Consider the following 23,441-nt stretch of genomic DNA (forward strand, 5'->3'; position numbering starts at 1 on the left):
CGATGCGCATCGGTATAACCATGCATATGTACGCATAATAGCGGGGCAATTAAGCGCGTTTTGTACAACATTTCGTAATATTCTTGCGGAGTACACTAATATTTAAAAGCGTACCTAAATGACGCACGCAAAATCGCTTTTCGACTCCGATGCGATAGCGCTTGATCGAGCGCGGTATGTTACGATTCCGGGTTGTAATGCGAATGTACTTGAGTGGCCAAGGTGCTGACATGCCCTTGCGAGCCGTCTTGTGATAGAAGCTAGCTCCTTGAGCATGATCTGAGGCACTGGAAGAAGCTACAAATCTCTCCCTATAAGTTCTCACAGTACTTCCAACGGGGACATGCCGCCGGGGCCTTTGACAGCCCGATCGTTATTTTTTGTTAATACGACTCGTTCGAAGGGATAATGAAGAAAAGTAGTTGCTTGTTCACTCAAAAATACATATACGCACGAGCAACCGAGTAAATCTGCTTGTAGTCAAGTGCACAGTGCAGCTCCTGACAGCGTTTGATGACGGTCACTTGGCTCTTTGCAAGCCTCCAAAAGCCATTTTAACGCGATAGCTACAAAGGCCGCGTTCTCCAGAAAATTCGGTGTCGGCGCTAAGAGCGAAAAATCACGGGCATGGCTTTAGCAGGTGGTCCCCAGAGAGCAGCCTGGGAGGCAAGTGGGCCACCTAGGTCACGTGACCTTACGGTGCCATCAGAACCTGCCCACCGAGGCAGGTGGCAGTTAAATTAATGATTGGTCGCTCGCGAAGAGCAACCTGGACCGCACAAGGCCCACCACTTGGAGCAGCTGCCAACGCTGAACAGTGGTGAATCGCTTAACCACTGCACCACTGCGCCAGGATGGTTATGAGGACTCCGAGGGATCCATGAATGTAAAGTAGATATGACCTTCCGCATGTATATGGGAATTAACCCATTGCGCTATCGCGTCATACCCTCAAGGCGGAGCTTAAGTGTCGCCTCCGTTTTTATTCTCTACGGTTTTTCTCTATTCGGGAAGCTGGAGCAATATATGCGGCTGGTCTGCTTCGGTCAATTGGCGCCTTTTACTGCGCAACAACTCGACGGCACTAAGAAATTGGGTCTCATTACACGAGGCCAAATCCACTGCACCCCGCCGCCAGCAGCGGATTTTTTTGCCAACTGCGCCAAGCCACGCCCTTTGCCCCTCCTTCGATATTAATCCGTAACCTACGCCGAGAGAGGTCCATTGAAAGGTGTACTTTCCCGTTTCATTTGCCCCCTGCACAATGCACCCCCCAACGCCTGGTCACACCCCAAGGCGGCGAGGAAATTCAGCTTTTTGTTGTTTCGTCATTCCAAAAACTTTTGTAGACACCGTCACATGGAATCGCCATTCGAAAAGACATATAAAGGAAGCAAGCGGTTCATGTATGTCATTTGCGTTGTTATTAAATGTATTGATATATTAGTGCAATGCATGGTAGTTTTCTTGTCATGGGCGAACGCAGCAGGCTGTTCCCTTATATTTTAGGCACAGCACTTATACTGCGTTTCTTCACCGCAGAAGAGGGTTCGGGCAGTGTGCGTATTTGGTGCCCAGTTCTTCGCATCTCTGAAAGAAACGTTTGCTGACACTTTAGCTCAGTACGAACTCAGTTAGCTCAATTCTGAAGGCAGTACGAAGCTGCTGAACATTATGCCCTATTGGAAACAAGCATAAAGGTCTGGTTTTCATTTTTTTGTTGTTGTCTGGCTGCAGCAGCGACATACAGAATGTTTCAGTGAGTGTCCTACGCTTCGCAGTACCGTTTCGCTGATTTTCTTCCCTGATAAGATAGTACAGCTCGCAAACGTATGGGAACAAGAGCAAATTGAGCGCATTCTTGACAAAAACTCACGCAACTACAGCGTGGACAGGTTATGTGAAAATTCGTACATATTTATACGCTTTCTCAGCTGTCGTTCATTCTAATTTCAAAACGCCTTTCTTGATTCAGCACGGTCTGTTAGACTCCGCACAGAGAGCGACGGGGCCCTTAACGCTCTTGAAGAACACTACCTCATTATTTTTACTAGTTGCGTACTTCAATAGACCTCAGTTACCGAAGGACACAATATCTAAAGCAGTGGACATGTCGCTGAAGATGCTGGCTCTCAGCAGAGAGGGCAAATAACACCACTCGTCTCTCAGTCCACTTCGTCTATGCAGCAGTTTGCACTCGGCATACTGACTCCTTCTAAAGAAGAAAAAAAATGGTCGATATGCGTAGTTAGGCCAAATGCGGATTCGGTGCGCTTAGCAGTTCGGTTTTCCATCGACTTCCGGTGTTCCGGTGCAGTGTCCACGGATGGCAGTTGTTCGACGATGGGTTAATGTCCATGTATGTGGAATGGGTCATTCTCTCCATTCATAGATTCCTGGGAGTCTTCCTACCATTCCTGGCGCAGTGTTGCAGCGGTCAAGCGATGCGCCACGGCCATTATATCGCAGGTGCTGCTGTCGGGTTGCTTGGGTTGGGCTGCGGCTCAGGTTGCTTTTCCCGAGCAGCCTCTCGTGATTAAATCAGCTGCCGCCTGACACTATGGGCAGATTGCTAGGTATATACGTATATACCAGGGCAGGTTGCCCACCACACGTGGGCAGGTGGGCAGCCTGCCGCAAAACTGGCTTCAGACAAACTGACAAACACACAACGGCTAAATGCAGGGAATGGCCACTATAAGTGCTAAAAGAAAACGCTATTGGTGGAACCTAACGACTGCTGCCGCTCTGGCAAGATAAAGGTTCACTAAGTGTGCTAAATATAGTTTACCGACTTACATGGACTTCATTTTCGGGTGCTCAGCCTATTAACAAAGTCATCACACCTGTGCCTCCCCAAGGTTAGGTTTGGTAGGCATACCGGGAAGTCGCATTTATCGCTCTCAGCAGAGCCGCCTCACTCTCTCTCTCCACACAAACCAGTTTCCTTTTAGTAGAGGCTCTTATTACCCTAGATTTCTTTCTATGGCCAATTAAGTATCCGTGACGAAAGCTATATGCTAGTAATAAGCATGAAGCTGTTTCAATTTTCTGGTAGCTGAGTATACAACAGTTATTTAGCAACCATAAAAAATTGAACGACGCTTAACCTACCCTTTAGAGTACAACGGAGTAGCATCAAATATCACTCCCGCGCAAGTACTCCTCTTGTATAGATCCAAAGATCGCGGCAACAAAATTCCATTACGGAAGGGTGTCGGGCAGGGAGGCACAATTTCGCCAATGCACCACCTGTTTACAGGAAGTATTCAGAGGCCTTGATTGGGAACAGTTGAGGATAAGAGTTAACGAAGTATACCTTAGTATTCTGCGATTCGCTGATGGCATTGCCTTGATATGTCACTCAGAAGATGAACGGCAAAGCATGATCAATGAGTTAGACAGGCAGAGCAGAACAGTGGGTCTGAAAATTAATATGCAGAAAACCAAGGTTTCGTTGGGGCAATCTCGGAAGGAAATATCAGTTCGCAGTTGGTAGCGAAGCGCTGGAAGTGGTAAGGGTATACGTCTACATAAGTCAGGTAGTGACCGCACATTCGGATCACGAGAGTGATCCGAATGTGCGGTATGAATAATAAGAATATGAATAATAAGGGTATGAATAATAAGAATAGGGTGGAACGCATTTAGCAGATCCTCTGAGATCACGAATGACAGTTTACCAATATCCCTTAAGTGAGAAGTATATGACAGCCGTATCCTACCAGTACTCACCTATGGATTAGAAACTTGGAGGATAAGGAAAAGTGATCAACATCAGGACAATTCACCGATCTATGGACAGAAAAATGATAGGTGTAAAGTTAAAAGACAGGAAGAGGGCACAGTGGGTCAGGGAGCAACGCTGATTTATGACATCCTAGTCGATATCAAGAGGAAGAAATGGGCTTGGGCAGAGCATGTAACGCGAAGGCAAGATAACCGATGGTCTTTAAGAGTAACGGAGTGGGTTCCAAGAAAAGGCAAGCGTAGCAGGGGGTGGCAGAAAGTTAGGTGGGCGGATGAGATTAAGAAGTTTGTGGGGTTTGGATGGCCGCAGCTTGCACAGGGCAGTGTTAACTGGAGATATATGGGATAGTCCTTTTTCTTGCAGTGGGCGTAGTCAGGCTGATGATGATGAGATCGCGGTAGTCCTCATGCCACTACTGGCGCAGTGGTGCAGCGCCAGTAGTGGGTCTTTGAGACCCAGGTTGGTCCTCCATAACTCCTGTAAGACATTTTTGCAGAGAGCTCCTCGGGAGGCTGTCTCTCTCTCCTCCAACGAGCTGATGCGCAGTGCCTCGGTGGATAGGTGTCAGTTGCATTGAATTGATTTGAACAAATTTCATGGCCACCTCCCGTGGTGGGCAGGCTGCCACCTGCCTTTTCGTGACACGGACGGACGGATGTCGGCTCTTCTACAGAACAGGCCCTCTAATGATATCGCGTTAATAGTATAGGGTACGAATGAAAATAATAAAAACTTCCAACAGCCCCTTCAAATTTGAACATTACCAATTTTGCTAGAGCTATAAGCTGAACTGCTGGAATAGGGTTCATAATTAAATAAAACAAAATGCTGGAATAGTAGTCAGTGTTCGCTGCCCTCTCTGTCGTGCGCCTCTCTTGTGGCATAAGCGACAAGGCGATCCTGAAACGGTTATTTTTTTTAGTATGGGTTACTGCACAAGAAAAAACTGCAATTTGACTGTCTCGTTGGCTCCTGTCGCCGTCGCTTAATCCGGGACACGGAGCTCGTGCGAACGCTTGCCGCCCGCTGCATTCAGCGCACCCTGATAGGGCAGAAAATCCGTTCGCAAAGTTCGCGCTAAAGTTTACAGTTTTGTAACCCCAATTTTCGCTTACTAGTTTCTGATCCTTTTTTTTCGTGAAATTTCGCAAGCTGCCACGTTTTGTTTTGTTTTTTACTACAGTTTAGTGCACTCCTCTTGCTGCAACAAAAAACTCTTCCGGCGATGCAGCGATTGCACAAAGCTCCCCACAGGTGTTGATCCTCACCTGGCAACAAGATTGCCCTCCACATTCGTTTGTTTTTCTTGAGGCTGCCTTTTATGCCAACGCGTGCCGCGGTATGTGCCCGACACAGACCATATCCGGAGCACAGTGGCTGGTATCTCCCATCAGGAAAGGAACTAAGCGGATTAGAGGTGCGCAACAAGCAGCTACTTCTGTCGCTATTTCTTTTTTCTCCTTACCGCGCAGCACACTAGGCCAAACAACCGAAACTCATCCCTGCGTAGCCTTCGCAAAGAGCTGCGTTGCAGTTTTTCTTTCTCTTTGTGGACGTGTACGCGTGCGAGTGTCTTTGCGTGTTGCTACTGCGCACGCTAGCCTTCGAATAGCCGTACAGTTTCTCCAGCTTATTCCAATTATGTAGCGTTCACACGTGCCGTGATCTTACATATTCGTTGCGCTGATGATTACCTGACTTTATCATGCACCAACTCCTGTCGTTTCCATTTGAATGGCTTGTGGCGGTTGTATTTGTGAGCGCTACTGCTTCTTCATTGTTCTCCTGGTTTTGACCGCTTTCCAACGTTTCTCTCTGGCGCGTTACAAGAACAGCCCAGATTTCGAATATAGGTATTGGTGAGGAGCATCGCAAAATGAGATGCATATTACATACTTATGCATTTATTAGTATTGGATAATCTAACTTTTCGCGCCTATGCAATTCGCGCGGCATTGGTGTCGACCAGTAATTATTGCTTGCATCGTTTAGCTGTCTAAACTGCTGGTAGACCGCTGTAATGGCAACAAAAGGTTTTTTCACAATATAGCATGAGCATTATAAAGATATACGTTAGCTACATAACATTAGTGTTCCTATATATGCTCCCGCAGACAGGAACACTACACAACATGGTAGAAAAATAATTATTGGGCGTTTAATTGCATTACGCATTTAAAATGCCTTAGCATTAGAAGCTTGTTGGCACTGTGTAGCAGTTTGTGCAGCCGCGAAGTTTCTGGACTGGCTTTGCCTATTTGTCGGAAAGCTACCGTAATCTCGGAGTAGAGCACCCGCCTCAGCTTTGAGTGATAGTGGGTTCGACTCCCGCTGCAGAAAAACCAGCCGGTTTTTCTCAAATGGGAACAAGCCACGCCCGGCCTGGTTCTCGGCTTGCTAGGTGCATGTCTTGGGAAAGGGGCCTGTGCCTTCAAATCCGGTTTCCCGTTGGTGTTGTCCCCATGGCAGCCACCTACCGGCTTCTCTCCTGCGAGTGGAGAGGGGGATTTCCTTCTCTCCACTTCGCCACCTGCCACCCGTGACAGGTGGCCCTTCCGCGTGCACAACCCACGCAGACACCGGCGGGTGCTCACAATGAGGCGTCTAATGCTAACGCATTGGAACTGGAATACGTTGGATCATACATTGTGATTAGACAAATCTGCGTTAGCAGTAGTGGTTGCACATAACTCTTTTACATTGATCTCTTTCCCAGTACTTCTTGGGATATAATTTCTCCGTTGCTTTTTTCGTTCTTGTTTTGTTCATATGGTGGGTGGAGGAGTGTGGAGTAAGGAAAAGGTTAGGTGAGCCACCCCTAGCAGGAGGGTGGGATGGGGAGGCGGCAGGTGTAGAGCCGGTGGTGGGAGGTGGAACGTCACGTGCCCTGATCGACCAATCAGAGTTTTATGACAAACCACGACGCCGGCTCGACCGCGAAGTTTATGACACACCACAAAGCCGGGTTTTTTTTCTGTAATGAGACTTCTAACCCTATCGCATTAAAACTGTCGGCACACCACAGTTTGCTTGTGAAATCGGCGGGCAACGCTGACGCCTGTAAATATAAACATACTTTTTCAGCTCTTAAATAATTCGTTTTCAGCTATAGTAGCGTGTTGATCGTTAAGATGCGTTAACCTATCACTGCAGCCCAAATTTGATTTGCCTTCAATGTCACGTTAATAATATCAAAGAACTCCAAATAGCGCTCAACACCGAAAAACAAATTGTAAGCTGTCGGCACTTTTCAAACGTTTAAGCATGTCAATCATACTTCTTGTGATTTTTTTTTCAACAAAAACCAAGAAATGTTCGATGCCGGGAAATTTCTGAGCACGACAGGCGATATAGTGCCTACCAATATCACCATCAACACTAGCCAAATATTTCAATGAGAAATGTGACTTCACATCAGATACACCCTTGGTTGCTAAATAAACATTTTTCCCCGCATTCCACAACAGTCGACTGAAGGTAAAACAAAAGAAGCTCTAGAATACTGCCCATCGATATACCACATTCCGGTCTGTATATTTCATCATTGTCCTCGGATTTACATACGGAAACACTCATTAACACGGCTTCATACAGAAGACAGTAACATGCCTGACCACGGGCGCAGGGCTAGTTGCGGAGACAGCGATTGATGGTGGCGGACAAACTGAAAGTTCCGGATAACAGATGTCGGGCTTCTCCCCCACCGCAAATGGGGACGCCGTCGTCGCAGCCGAGGCTCGTAGCAAATGGTCCTTGTGTCGCCTCCACGTGCAGGATTCGTTGGATGTCTGCACCTTGACCTCGTACGACTGGGCGGCGCGCTGCAAGATAGTTGCGTTGAGCCATCTTGGCCCGCTCCTGAAATTGAAACAGTATGATCAGATTGTTCATTTGGGCGAGTTGGTATAGATGCATCTTTAGTAAAACAGCGTGAACAACCTAGGACAAGATGAAGGAGGACACAGGACAAAGATACATCTATACCAACTCGCCCAAATGAACGTTCTACTTAGCCATATTTCTTGTGCAACGGGCTCTGTTATTTGTGGGAACTTACCTTTCTACAACCCGGCAGTGATCGCGCCGCTCATCGCCGTTTGTGTCTGCCAAGCCAGGAAAGCATCTTGGTACGGGAAGCTAGGAGGGGCTCCCCCGGAAGCCCTTGCCGCGTGTGGGTTTTTGCAACCATCCGCCGGGCACAGCAGAAGGTTGTGCCGTATCTTGGCCTCGGAGTACTGGCGACAGGCTCGACATTTCAAGGATTGCTTGCGGGTAGCCTGCGGGCTTACGGATGGACAAAGAGCAGGGAGATCGTTCCGTGGATGGTGCGCAACGTCGGACCGGCTCACCGAGTTCCTTTGGAGTACAGTGCGTCCCCGACTGCCGCCCAAGAAGAAAAGGAACTACCCCCAAGAAGGCAAGGTTTTCATCTTTTGCGATGAACAGGTCCCGCCAGACTTAACTGTCGTTCTGAATCTCGGCCCCAAGCATGCCTTCAAGCCTAGACTAGACAAGGCGGAAAAACTTTCATTGTCAAGATCAACTGCAAGACAGGTGGAGGATAATGAAAGACATCGATGTATCACAGAGTGTGTGCAAGTCCTTGACCGCATGAAGGAGGAAAAGAAGCATATTCCGGTACATGCCATTGCCAAGTGGATGTGTTCGAATGACTTAAGGGCGGTTCAATCGGATAAAGAAGGCGGCTTTGCTGTTTTTTCTGAACAGCAATTCCAAGAAAAAGCGTTAGCAGCAGTGGTCAAGAACTTCGAGGTATGACCATTGAAGGAAGCGGAGACCAAGAAGCAAGCCGTGACGCTTCTCAACAACCTTGGCCTTGAACGGCTGTGCACACAGGTTGGCACAGCGCCCGTCCTGTGTCTTCCTTCATCTTGTCCTACGTTGTTCGCGCTGTTTTACTAAAGTATGATCAGCACTTCGCAGCGTCGTTTACTGGAACTGGCTTGCGCTAACTGTACGGGACAGGGCGGGCTTTAAAGCGTCCAAACTATTGCCCAGCTGCCCACCAAGGAAAAGATAAGACGGTGTCTCAAGTGTCGTCGCATGCGGTGTGTTCTGATATGCCATCAAGAATTTGGATAACGTTTCTTCAAGGCTTTCTGTTGGCGGGCCTTTGAGTAAGGCGCTCTTTACCGTTTGCACAAACCTTTCAGCAAGTCCATTGCTGCTCGGGTAATAGCCAGAAGTGAAAACTTGCCAAACGGCGTGCTCTTTCATGAATGCTTTTAGCTCTGGCGATGTGAACTGTGCACCGTTATCACTTACAACTGTCTCCGGCGCGCCGCATCGAGCGAACAAATCGAGTAATCTTGTTATGGTTGTTTGCGCGGGCGCACATGTCATGACACACACCTCTGGCAATTTTGAATGCGCGTCTACAGCCACTAGCAGCATACGATTACGGAATGGTCCCGCAAAGTCAATATGGACACGTGACCATGGATGGACGCGTAGGCCAAGACCACGGGTGCAATGGTGCCTTTTTTGGCACGTTGCGCTGCTGCAGGCATGGCATGCAGTGTCTCACTCGATTTTCAAGGTCTTTGTCCACGGATGGCCACCATACGCTTCGGGTGAGTTCCTGGTTTCGTACTTTACCTGGATGTTCCTGGTGTAGCTCCTCGGAAACTGGATGTTGTAGCCTTGGCGGCACGACCACTCTTATTCCATGCATCAGGCATCCTTCGTGGACAGTCAGTTAACTGCGTCTGTCAAAGTAGGGTTTCAGCAATTTATCAATATGCGAAGGCCACCCTTTCTTGGTGAAGTTCAAGACTAGGCCGACAGCAGGATCACGAGCTGTGTGGCGCGCGATCTATTTGCTTGTCACAGGACGGGATGCCAAGCGAAGCGCATAAAATGACTCACTCGTGCTGTCCTCACCGTCCGTTGTTCCTAACGGAAGTCGCGAAAAACAATCAGCGTCCACGTTGTCGGATGACTTTCGGTATACAATGTTCTACTTCTAAGCTGAAAGCGTTACAGCCCACCGTTGTAGTCTTGCGGCAGCTATCGCTGGGATGCCGCTCTTCGGGCCAAGAATTGTTTGTAGCGACTTATGGTCAGTGATTAACGTAAATTCCAGACCATAAATATAGAAGTGAAATTTCTTGATGCCAAAAGTTAGGGCAAGCGCCTCCTTTTCAATTTGGCTATAATTCTCTTCTGCCTTTGATAGAGTCCTGGAAGCGTAAGCAATTGGTCTTACCGTGTTGTCTTTCATAACGTGCGATAACACGGCGCCGAGACCATACGCGGACGCATCGCACGACAACTGCAGCGGTAGTGCCGGGTCGTAGTGCGCAAGCACTTCGGCTGATGACAACACTGCTTTTATGGCTTGAAATGAGTCGTCGCATTTTCGGTCCCGGGACCAGGAGACGTCCTTCTGTAACATTCTGTAGAAGGGTTTTCCAAACGTTGCCAGTTGCGGCGTAAACTTGCCATAGTAGTTAATGACACCAAGTAGGGAGCGCAGCTGTGCCACTTTAGTAGGCGCCGGGGCTTTCAGGAGAGCTTAAACTTTTTCGTTGGTTGGTTTGACGACAGCCTTACTGATAACATGCCCAAGATACTGAAGGCTTTTTGAAAAACACGCATTTTTGGCTCTTGACTCGGACACCTTTTCGCTCTAGTATTTGAAACACAGCGTCGAGATTTCTTAGGTGCTCTTCGGCAGTAGCTCGATCCTGTCACAAGAATGTCGTCTAGATAACATATTACTCCTGGCAGTCCCTTCAATATATTATCCATAATACGCTGAAACAACGCAGGTGCAGAGGCGACTCCGAAGGGTAGCCTGTTTACAACAAACAGCCCTTTGTGCGTATTCAACGTGAAAAGCTTATTAGAGTCCTCCGACATTTCCACTTATTGGTAGGCTCTGTTCAGATCCAGCTTCGAAAAGTACCGCCCTCCGGCAAGTGCAGCTAGTATCTCATCAAACCTAGGGAGAGGGTACTACTCTGTCTAAAACAGGGTTCAGGGTTGTCTTGTAATTTCCGCACACACGTATTGTCCCGTCCTTTTTAACAACCGACACAATAGGTGTGGCAAACTCGCTAGTAGAAAATTGCGTAATGACGCCCATCTCCTCTAGCTTTCGCAGCTCTTCCTCCACTGCTGAAAGTAGTGCGAAAGGTATACGTTTCTAGCTTTGAGAACCTTTGGACGCTTTACGTTAAGAAATAATGAAGCTTGCTCACCTTCTATTTTGCCATGGGTGCCATCAAACATGGTGCTATATTCGTCCAAGAGTACTCTCAGTCGCGTCCCGTAGCTCTCTTGGTTTGCGTCAAGGTGCGAATCGTTGCATTGCTTGTGCAAACTGCAAATTTCGTCCCAGTCCAAGCGCAAAGTTTCGAGCCACTCGCGTCCTAGAATAGCTGGTCCGGCGTAGTCTACAACATACAACGAAAGGTCATCGACTTGATCCTTGTACCTTACGGCTGCTTTGAAAACGCCGTAGAGCTGGACAACTTCTCCTGTGTATGTTTTCAGTCGTAGCTCCGTCGAGTGGAGTTTTAAAGAAGGCCTAAGTCTCTTAACTGTTGCCTTGATATTAGACGCCGTAGCGACTGTGTCTAACTCCATACGCAGCGGTACACCTTGAATTTCGACGTCGACGGTAATGGGACGCCGGGTTTTCCGAGACAGCATCCGGACGTTTCCCGTGTCGTCCCTTTCAAGAGTGCGACTCCCTTGAACTCGTTGGCATCTGCTTGGGACCACGACAGGAGCGTTGAACGTGGCCTTTCTTGCCGCAGTTCGTGCACTTATCTGCGATATGCGGACAGACACGGGAAAAATGCTTGTCAGAGCCGCAGCGATAACACTCGAACGAATACTTTCTTTGGGCCGAGCCTTCAGTGCTCATTTTTTGAAAGTCGTCGACAGCTTCTATAGAGTGCGCTTCCTGAACATTTTTCTTAGCTTCTTTCCAAGCGAATGCGCGCTCAACGGCTTTTTGTAATGTCAGCGTTTTGTCTTCTGCAAATAAGTATCGCTGAATGTCAGTGTGGAATAAACCGCACACAAACTTGTCACGAAACGATTTGTCCAAAAGGGGGGCCGAATTCACCGGTCTGAGCGAGTTTTATGAGCTCGGCTACCTGCTATGCGATACTTTCAAGTTGCTGCTGACGTCTTCTGTGAAATTTTGCTCGCTCTCCGATCACAGACACTCTCGGGGTGAAGTGATTGCGAAGCAATTCAGTTAGTTCCTTGAACGTCTTTTACGACGGCTTATTTGGTGCAGTCAAAGAATTCAAGAGACTGTACGACTTCGGCCCAATGTCGCTTAGAAAAGCATGCACCTTGAGGGCTTCCTGAACTTTGTTCACCGCGAAAAAAAAAATTAGGCATTTTTCGCAAGATAGCCAGTCACTCACAGCTTCTTCGAAGGCTTCTACGTGACCAATCTGACTGGAGGCTGCCATCTCGGACGTCCCGTCGTCGTAGGCGCGGTTGAATCCAGCCCTGCTCTCTATCACCATTTCCCGAAACGGAATATCCGGTTTACGCGTTTTGATGAAATAAAAAAACCTGAAGATAAAAGTCCTTAGCCTTTTCCACGCTGGCACAGACACTTTCCAGATTCAGGGCCTTCTTGAGGCTCACTCTTTGCTCCTGAACCTTTGCAGCTCTGAATGTAACAGGCCTAAGGGTTTTCTGCATCGGAGCTATGGACTTTCCCGACAATATTTCAGGCATAAAGAAGTAGCAACCTATGTCTGACGTGATTTCTAGTAGACAGTTACACATAAGAAAATCCACAACGGGTCCAAAGCGATCCCTTTTCAGAGCTAGACGTTTTGTCCGAGAACTTAAAGCTGTACATTCAGCTATGCACCTGGGTCGGTCTTCTTTCATCACGTAGTGGGAAATACGCCCACCAGTTCGAACCCATTCATCCAGCGAGCAAACTTTCTTATTCTTTGGCGTCAATCACAGGCTGCCTCTCAGAGATCTGGGAGAATTCTGTCTGTTGATCTGTTGTCCCACATCATTCACGGAAAAGTCACGACTGAAGTAATTTCTCCGTCTCGCCACACACCCGACGACAGTCATTTCAAATTGTCCCTGTCTCCTGTATTGGAATGACACATTTCTGCAAATACTACGGGAGCACCCCCTGCAAAGATCTAGCCATTTTCCGCTAATAGGATGATTTCTTCATTTTCAATGAAAAAAATGTTTCAGTAGAAGAATGGCTGCCATGCTTAAAGTATTTAAGCCATGCGGACACACCTTAATGTTTTATTCATAAATTCTGGTTGACAGCCGGTTACAATTTCTCGATACTATTATGAAGCTTGAAAATGACCATGTGTGCTGGACTTCCCTTTCTCTGCAGACAGAAAACTCACTGTTGCGTTTTAGTTCCGGTCGCTAAAAGATATAGTAAACACTGGGATGGCTGTCGCGTGTATTTCCTGCGTCCTTATTAGGTGAAGTGTTCACAGATTCAGAGAATTCATGAGGCGAGCTACCCGAATAACGTCATCAGGCTAACTTCCAATAAGTCAGTCGAAAGGTAATATCTGGGGTTGGATACAGAGCGGAAAAAGCGCAAGGAAAGCAGAATTAACTGCGCTTCCCTATGAAATTGATTTTCGCTGTTTTCAGCTACTCAGAACTACTCAGCGGTGTTTCATTCTAGGAAGGCAGGTTGTTAAAATGACGAGCGAAAGAGCGACTTGAAGACTCGCTCTCAGTGAACCACATGAAAAAGTTTGTCAAGTGCCGCAAATCGGTTGCATGCAGGAATCTTTTATCATCTTGCAGCACACATATCGGTCAAACGAGGCGGTGCTTTAATGCACGATATAGAAAAAACAAAAATGATCAGAAGAGTGCTTCCAGCGCGCATTGGGCGGCGCATTGTAAAATGTGCGATTGTTTGCATGACTGCAAGCGCAATATTGTTTTTTTCTCATAAAACTAACGTACTCCGGAGTTACTCGAGTCGTATTGAATAAAAAATAACGATGACAAGTTCGTCAGCAAGCCATGTTTAGCTCTGCATGAGCCCAAGGTTTTTTATAAGCATTTTGATTGTCCGAGCGTATGTACGAGTGCGTTTTCTTGATTTTCATTTAAGATTGTGTTTCCAACAAAAACTGCAGTTGAGAGTCAAAGTTTGTCGCGTCCATTCTTACTGCGTGTTCGTGTTTCATGCTATTTTTCTTCTTTTCTTTTTCAGGAAGCTATCACATAAACTCTCTTACTTATTGATTTTGGTAAGCTTTATCGTTAATATCCGGCGCTTCCTTCATCGTCAGGTCCATTTCACCGGCAACAAATTTCCTCGAATTTTAGTACCAAACAAAGCAGAGCGGTTCTCCTCAACGCTTGCATACGGTGGTATTGCAAGAGTGCGGTTTGACTCTGCGTGCGAGCAGAACGTGATGCAATAATATCCGGCCAGGTGCCGCTGCCTGTCAGAAGCGGTAGAGGTAAAGGCGCCAGCAGTAGTACCAAATACCTGATGGCAAGACTTCGAAGTTCAAGACGTTGTATTATGTTAACGCGACACGTTCATAGAGCACTGCGTCACAAACGTGTCAGCATTTTAAGCACTTCAATTTTTTGTTTAAATAAATATATGTAGGCGGGCCGTGTGTCTCAAAATATTGTGTACCTTAAACTTAGAGTTATCACTCTATTCGTCGTGCACATGTAACAACACGTGGTATTCGCCGTACATACTTACTCTGGTCACAAGAGACTCCGTCGTCCCTCGCAAAGCCCGTCCGTTACCCGCTTCAGTCCGCTCCTCGGAGGGTAGAACAGCCGCCTAGCAATCCCGGGACTCCAAGCCACCGACGACACCGCATCTCCCTCGACAACCCCCTAGCTGTTCAGGAATGACCACCGCCTTCGAGAACCACTCCGTGTCGTAGTGAATGGATTGTCGCTCCGGCTCCGGTCATCGTATGCTTGTTTTCAAACTATCTTAAATTCGAACTTTTTTCTGCATGTTGTTATTCTTCATGGCTTTGTTAATTGAAATCGCTTTTGTGCAATTTGCAAGTACTCCATAATCAAGGCGTAAATACGTCTATACAGTACTTTGTTAGTATTTATCACTTGGTATTCCGTCATTGATGTAACGCGACGTTTCATTTTCCTGTGCGTGCTTTCCTGAGAATATATTTGTGGTTGATGGTACCTTAGTCCACGGCTCTGTATCATTCACAACGCTGAGCATAAACCGGCTAGCGCTGGGCGTCACACTCCACCTCGTTTTGGCTCAGTTCGGGAAGGTGCTCGCATTTCTCCCGAGCAATGACGCACTGGTTCACAAAGAAAGCGCAATATAAAAGCCGCTATCCCAGTATCCCCTCCGCAGGAGCTTCACGTAGGCCATTTATGGATAGGTATACTTCAATTAATTTTCAGTTCAAATTAGCTTATCTATTTAAATAATCGAATTGTACATGAGACAAACTGTTGTGACACTAGCGTGATGCTAGCTCAGACCTGTGGCCAGAAGCCTTGGCAGCAGATCGCGCATCATGAGGCAATTAACGCATGTACAACACTCTGATAATTTACATAAACGAAGGCTTTACAGATCATAAAGTTTTGTCGTGCAATGACTTTTTTTCCGTAAAATATTAACCGCTCTTACTAATGCGAAAGCATTAAACTGCTCATCGGCAAGAAAGCCAGGCGTCGCCCAAAAAGCGTTACAAAACTCGCTGTTGGTCGAAACGGTCTGACGTCACCAAAGGAATAAAAATACTAAATATTAGCCACCAGTAGTCAGTGCCAGTACTTAGAACTGCACCATGCACAAAGGAATAGACTCGATTTAGAATAGAACTGCAATTGAATTGAAACAGAACCAGAATAGAATTAGAATCGCACTGCTTTCGCATAATTCGCACGTAAGTTCCCAGCGCGCCCCCAGTAACATTTTTAGAAGTATAGTCTCCCTTTTTACTTTTTACAAGTATGAAGCGGCAGGAGAACATTCGCATGCTTTAACGCGACAGACGTGTGACAGCTGTGCAAAGAAGTTCTGCCTCTTGAAAGGAGGGTGTCTAGGCGAATTTTAAAAATCATGAATAGAAAGGCGCTCATTTCGACTGATTCAGGGAACTGCAAGCTGCACACAAATGAAGGCCCGCTTCATTACGTGGTTTTCTCTTTCTCAGTGGTTGACTTCACAGCTTTTGTACGGCCTATCGACTAGGAGCTGTGAAGTTAGGAGCGCTAGCTAATAAAACATTTGCTTTCCTTTTCTCCATTTATAGCAGACTTCGTCGTACCAACGGAACAATGCAATAGTTTAATTGGAAGTTCTCTTTCGGAGAGTAATGAAAATCGTGTGTGATAGCTTTTGTTCAGTCTTCTATTATTCGTTTACACTTGGCTGATCTGTATTGCCATCTAGACCCTTGACGCCTGTGCTGTCTGATTGTCGACGCGGCTTTCAGGCCCGACTACTTGAAGCTTGTCTCAATGAAGTGTGTCTCTAGTTCTTCCAGCTTATAGGGGGCGGGGGGGGGGGGGGGGGGGGGGCGGAGAGGGGATAAAGCTGTGAGTTGTGGTCTAATAGTATGGTTTCAGACTATTTTTGTTTGCTTCTCTTCAATTCATTCCTGGTCTAAGATGATAACATTGCACTAGTGTCTGTTTTGCCGCAGCTATCGAGCAGACGGATTCATGGAGAGCGCATTTTTCGAATACAAGAGGAAACGTTGCTTCCGCCTACCAGAACAACAAGCCGTTGAGCGCACTGACCATGGCCACCACCGGACCACCTCTTTACGCATCAAACTCGAATTCGCTCAGCCCGAAACCGGCAACGCACTCGCAGTTGCCTACACAGGGTTGTAAGAACCACTACTTCATATTTACCGCAAAAAAAAATGTTGTGAAGCGATTATCAATTGCGAGCCGCCATCGCAACGGTGGGGTGGCAGAAAGGATTTTAGGATGAGAAAATTGGCACAGTAGTGTTGGGCATTGGACTCCATTTTAATGCGATACATTAGAGGTCCCGTTCACGAGTAAATCCGGTGCCCGTCCGCCCGTGTCACGAAAAAGCAAGTGACCCACTTGCCACGCTGGACAGGTGGAAAACTGCCCACCGGGTTTTGGGCAACCTGCCCATCATGGTGGGTGGAAATGAAATTAATTCAAATAAGTTCAGTGCAATTGACGCATGACCATCGTGGCACTGCACATAAGCTCAACCTCACCCCGGAATTCCCCTCCGATAAAATCCCCGTGCCTTGGTTTTGAAATGTTTCGTGGCGCATCAAAGCCTTGCACGTTAATAACGACAAGCTTACGCTTTGAAAAAAATTATTGTGCGGGAATGTGAAGCACATAACTGATATTATTAATGACATAATTAGCTGACTGTAGCTCCAGCTGTCAGGTGTGCGTTTACTTGAAGTTTCGAGATACATCAACTTCTAGGCCTCGTTAAGGCAAGGCATTCGAGAGAGCTGCAAAGCTCGACAGCTTTACCCAAACTCGCAAGCAAACAGCGAGAGATATGTAGCGTGATATTAACCGGCAATCAACTGCACGGGCGTCATGAGGTGTAGGTACCCTGACGACGGATATCAGGCGGAACTTGCAACCGCCTTCGTCTGAACAGAACGGAGCAGCCCCATCCCGTGGCCCCATCTGTCCGGCCACTTACGCACGAAGTTATGGCCGGTCATATCGCGGGGGACACAACACCCGCGCAGTTGGCGGTGGACACGCGATAACATCGTAAATCTGTGGCAAATCAGCTCATTGTTCGCAGGCGACCATGGAGAAAGGAGAAAGGTAGCAGGCAGCCATTCAAAGAACGTTGCGATCGACAGCGGGAGCTGTCGCTTTGTCGAAAGATGTGTGATCTTCCCACTGCGACCACGACCATCTTCGCGCCTTTTGTGAACGCTGTATACTGCTGTCAGCCGAGTCTTGGACGAACTCTTTGTCCTCGAGGATCTTCGATCTGCCATCACCGCTTTCTCCGCGCCTCTTCTGCGGAGGCCTTGGTGCCTTTGGCGCGTATGCATTGCCCTTCGTGCGTTATAGTCGACGCACAGCGCCCCCTGGTTTCCTTGTGGCGCTGCGGCCCTCGGTTTACTTTGTTCCGCTCACCGAACTTGCTGTATCCGTTTTCGGGCGGGATCGATTTTTGCGTGGTCAGAGTATGTGCAGGGGGGAGAGAGTTAAAGAATGAAGCGCTCTGTATGTATTTTGGTGCGAATGTGGTGCTGCGGTAGACGCTGCGCTGGAGGGCGCCGGAATAATTTTGACGCTCTGGCATTCAGTGACGTTGACTGGCATCGCACAACAGGCAGGCGTTTTTTCGCATTCAGCCACCGTCAAAATGTTACTGACGCGGCCTGAATTTCATCCTGGGGACCCGTAACTAGAGGTATAAAAGCGACTGAGCCACAGTGGTGGGAGGCCTTCTACTTTTCCAGGCCCCGGCTACGGAATATTACGCAAATGATCTGGCGCTATATAGAATATTTCAGCTCTGTAGCCAAGATGAAGACACGATTAAACATATTCAAATGCAGCGGCACACCCTCCATACCGCAGTAAACTAGGCGCCCTTACAGATGCTAAACTCTCTGAGATACGAAAATTGCTGGGGTTCGACAGATTTCAGAAAGTTGAAAGAAGGAAAAAGAAGTTATAGGATTGTTGGAAGAGAATGAAAATATAAATCAACATAGGAAGAAAAGAGGACTTCACAAGAGGCTCAAAGAAACATTTCTTGACTAAATCTGACGGTGAGTGTGCACGCTTGAGCTCAGTCGCATTAACTGTTTTTGTCTCGTTATTAAGGAGCCCCAATATTTCATGGCCGCCATTAGGGGTAATCAGCAAGATGAAACCTCGACGCGGTGAGCAAGGTTGCAAATTACACGGAGCGAGTTGAGCGCGCAAGCTTTGAAAATTACAAACAAGAGAACGATTATAAGGTCAAACTATCTGGCGGCCATGCTACATTCCGCTGGTAACGATTTATTGTTATTGGCAGGTATTAAGCGTAAACAGGCAGTTAAGAAGGATAAAATGAGTGCCACTCGGAATTTCAGGAACGATATCGAACTTGTAAGTTCATTAACTGACAGATTGTGCTTGATTTTGTAGCATTCTTTCCAGCGTTCGTTCAGCAGGAAACCTGCCGGAAGATCAAGAACGGCAGAAGTGTGCACGGAATGCGGGACACTATCATACATCTTAAAACCTGTGAGCCTATTTGCAGCTCAGATAATACTTTGTGTTGCTGCAGGCAACAATAAATGATCATAAAAACACAACTGAGAAAACCAGTGTCGCGTCACAATAATAACCAGCACCAAATTTAATCCCACGTAACGCCGTTTTCCCGATATACAGGGTGCTTCACTTAACTTGAGCCAAGGCGGAAGTGGTAGACTGCAGCTGGGTGAAACCGATGACTTTGTTTGCCGTCATGTGGCGCTGCTAATTAAAATTCGTTCAAATCAGAAAATGAAGTAAGGTTAATTATGGAAAATTTTAAACTCAGTTTACGACCAAGTGCGTTTCCAGAAGTTGGAGCGGGGGTTCAAAAAAAATTAGGTGCGGTTTAACTACTGCTGAACCTGGTTAGAGAGCGAAAGCTGTGGTGTATCCGGCAAGTAGACGCGGCTTGGCGTCTGTAACGTTGAGTGCGTTCCGCACACTGGATAAGTACCCGTCGCGGTTGCTCAGTGGTTAAGGCGCTCGTCTACTGAACAGGAGTACCCGGGTTCGAACCCGACCGCGGCGGTCGCATTTCAATGGAGGCGAAACGCAACTGAGAGCACTTAGGTCTGCTTACGTGGAGGATTGCGAAAGCATGCAGTTTGAAGAAAGGAACCTTTTCTGACGAAAGGAAAGGGCGCAGTAGCTCTCGGATCTCGACATCTCAGTGGACACCTCAACCTCGCGAAAGCATGACCTCTGGGTCTGGGAAAGTCAAATTTAGCGACACGCGAAGAGCAGCTTTACCTAGCGTAGTGAAGCTTTCGCTTCAAAACAGTCAATCTAGTTTCTTGTGGCAAAGTACTTCCTTTATGGTCCTTTTTTTTCGTCATTTAACAAAAGCAACGAAGTACGAAAGGATACCGGGACAGCGCTAATGTGCCTCACCTCCGATCGAGTTTTGAACGAACGAAACGTGCGCGCAGACCGCTTCTAAGTGAGTGGCCGCCGCTCACTTCGGTGGGCTGCACAATGATACATATAAAGAAAACGGAGGATCAATCAGACTGCGCGGCTTCACTGCTATCTTTTTTTTTTCTTTTGTCGGTGTAATTGTTCAATGAAAGCATCTGAGTTGGCTTTCGGGGGCCAGCCCCTGGAGAAACAATTGGTAAAGAGCTGACACTGGGCAAAATCTGGCCTCAGGAATTATGCAACATGGCCTAGGGAGCTAGTGACCCCTCCAACCAAGGGATGGCGCCCCTCGCGAACGCGCATGCGCGCGTCTCCATGCAGAGGCCGTGGCGACTGGCGACCTTCGCAGTCACCACATGCGAGCTCTCAGCATTCTCAATTTTAATGCGAAAGCATTATGTGGCTCACCGGCAACGAAGCCCAGCGTCGGCGTTGACCGGCAGCAGTCCGGAAAATCCAACATGATGTCACCGGAGTATCAACGAAAGTAGAATAAAACGTCTCCCGAAGATGCTGGGAATTGAGCCCAGGACTTCTAGATCGCAGGGCGAGCGCGCAGCCCATCGGCCACGCAGCGGCGTCGCTTCTTGGCGAAAAAAGGGGAACCTACTATACGCGCTGCCTTATGACTGTATGCTGATGAGTAGCTGTGTCATTAGAAAGGAAAATAAAAATAATAAATAATGAAACAGGAAAATAAACATTGACGCTTTCCGATTCAAAGCACTTAGTATCCTTAAGTGCCCCCCGTAATTTTTTTTCGTTTGCAGTCCACACAAACTGTGCGTCTGAGCAGGACTGCAGCGTCCGGCGGTGTTTGACAATGGCAAGGTGAGAAAATGTTCTTTAGACTGCGCACGCCGGCCAAGCCGGCCAGTGTCATGAACCGCGCAGACAGCGTCGGCGCGCCGGCCGCTGATAGTTTAGAACTTTGGCTATTAAACAAGGGCGTGACGCTTATTTGTAGTGTCTGAGAATGGCATCGTGCGGAAACATTTTTTGTCGAAGTATGCACTAGATACATTGCGAGAAATTTAGACAGCACACCTTCCGTGCAGATCTGTGTCACAAGCTGCGCAGTTAGCGAAAGTGTGCCGGCCGCGGGTTGTTTGGCTTTCGCTCTAACGGATATGTGCTGTTTTTGTAACCTTAGAAATGCATATCTTTCAATTGATTTGCTGACGGTAGTCGAAATGTGGCCAAGCAGACAAAAAGCTGGCAAACATGTCAATCGAGTGTTCTCGTCGTGAAAGCACGCGAGTGCACTTTTAAAAACGCGCGGAAAAAAAGGTAACGCGTAGCATTAGAAGCCACGCCAGTAGCAAATTTTTGGTCGAATAAAACACGTATTCGGCCGCGCATTTTAGGGGGGGGGGGGGGGGGAGATAGCATTGGGATATGTCTTCACTGTGTAGTATGGTAGTGTATGCGGTGCATCACCGTTCAGCATGCGAGGTTAGTAAAAGCATGTTGGCCGTGTTCGTAATTTCGCCACTTCGCCGCTTTCGCGCGCCTCTTCACGCAGTTCAGGTATATAAGGTGTATCACAATGACACGTGCTGGTAAGTCACATTTTACAGCCGACACTGCCCGCCGGGAGCGCCAACCAGTGCTGTGTGCCATGATGCCACAACAATGGACGCAGAAGATGCCCGGAACGAGATAAATGATGTGCCAAATGGCAACGCGAACTGTATCGGTTTGTTTTTGTGTTTATGCGGAGCAAAATAAACATTCATTTTAACAAGGCACCTCGTGTCTCTCATCTGGAATGCCACTGATGGACAGAGGAGCTGGGACACAGCTGCGTTGGCGGCTATGAAAAACAACTTGCAACCTAATTTTCTTAGACCAAAAATAGTTTTCACGCCTAAACAATAGATCGCGCACATCCACACGAGCGCGCGCAGACAAACAGACACGCACGCACGCACACACAAAATACGGCGTGAAAATCTGGAGCCAGGGGTAGCCCGTGCTAGCATTCAAACTGTGCGCACTTAAAACCGAAACCAGAAGTAGATTTCTAATACAGTATACCTCCAGCCGCTTGGTGCGCTAGAGTCAATTAGGCCGCTTAGAAAGTAAATTAGAAAGGGCGTTGACTCGAAATGGCGGAAAAGAACTAGGAAGCTAACCAGTAAATATGCAGGAAACAAGGACGGAGAAAGAAAGAGAATTAAACGACCGGTTAAAAACGCGGAAGGTAAAAATTGGATAGATTCAATGGAAAAGAAGCATAGTGTAGAACTATATAGATACTGGAAACGGCAGATCAGGAAGGAAGCGCTTTATGTTAACTCAAGAGGCAGTGCCCTCCTCTTTGAAGCTAGGCCAGGGTGTCTTAGAACGCGCAGCTATAAAAAGAAATTTAGCGAAGATGACACATGCGCTGTGTGTGGTAAATCTGTGGAAGCAATAGAACACCTCATACTTAATTGTGACGGCATCCATCCTGATGTCGATGCAGGCACAGTAACTCTTTCTAAGGCCCTATGGTTTAGAGATAACAATGGCCATGCAAATAAATCTGCGGTGGAAATTAAAAAAAAGCAGTTGGATGATTGGTGGCTCAAAAGCAGATTGGTGGCATAAGGTTAAAAGTGTAAGAAGACGTATTTAAAGAAAATGGCTAAATTTAATGACTTACAACACAGTTAACCGAAAATAAACCCAGCAAAAAAAGCTGAGCATGGTGGCCAATGGCATCACCCCGTTTCAGAGGGTATGCTTCTACCTTCCATTAATCCATCCGCTGAGCTCTGTGAAAGTGTTCTCTCTTTACTAAATTTTTTTCTCTATAGCCTGCCTGTCACTTATCGCAGATCACGGCGCGCTCTTTCAATGTTCCGGCGAATGTGGTGATGCACTTTCAAGACTGCCTACAATGGCGTCAACCGCTTAATGAGAGCGCACGCTTCATTAATTCAAAACGTGTTTGGCAGCGCTACAATACGATTGCGCAATCACGTGTTTTGTTGTGTTTTGTTTTTCATATTTAGTCGGCTTTGTCTAAATGCCGATAACGAAAGACCAAACGGAAAATACCTTCCTGCACAAAGCTGAATCGGTTGCGTCTGCACCCCCGCTACAACATAACGAAATGTTCTTGGGTCTACAATGTATATTAAACATTTTGTATAATCAATCTGAACTCATTACACCCTGTATATCGCGCGTAATTAAGGTACCTAGAGTGGCACTGGCCGAATCATCTCAGAACATGAACTTGGCCTGAATCGACACATTACCCCGTTCTATTGACAAAGCGACCATTTTCATTGATAAAGGAGATTTTGAAGCCAAATAATGACAGAAATTAAATATAGGTGTCGCCACGACTGCCGTTTTACTAACAAACTGCTTAAGGTCAAAACATTTGCTTCTGCAAAGATCTCTGCGGCTATAGACCTGATGCCATCCACTTCCCGTCAGTAATCACGGAGTCCTTCTTGATCCAGATGTCACGACTTTGAATCGAGTGACGAAAAGGAACAAGTCGTGAACTCAA

Source organism: Amblyomma americanum, chromosome 1 (assembly GCF_052857255.1).
Source record: "Amblyomma americanum isolate KBUSLIRL-KWMA chromosome 1, ASM5285725v1, whole genome shotgun sequence".
In the NCBI taxonomy this organism is placed as follows: Eukaryota; Metazoa; Arthropoda; class Arachnida; order Ixodida; family Ixodidae; genus Amblyomma; species Amblyomma americanum.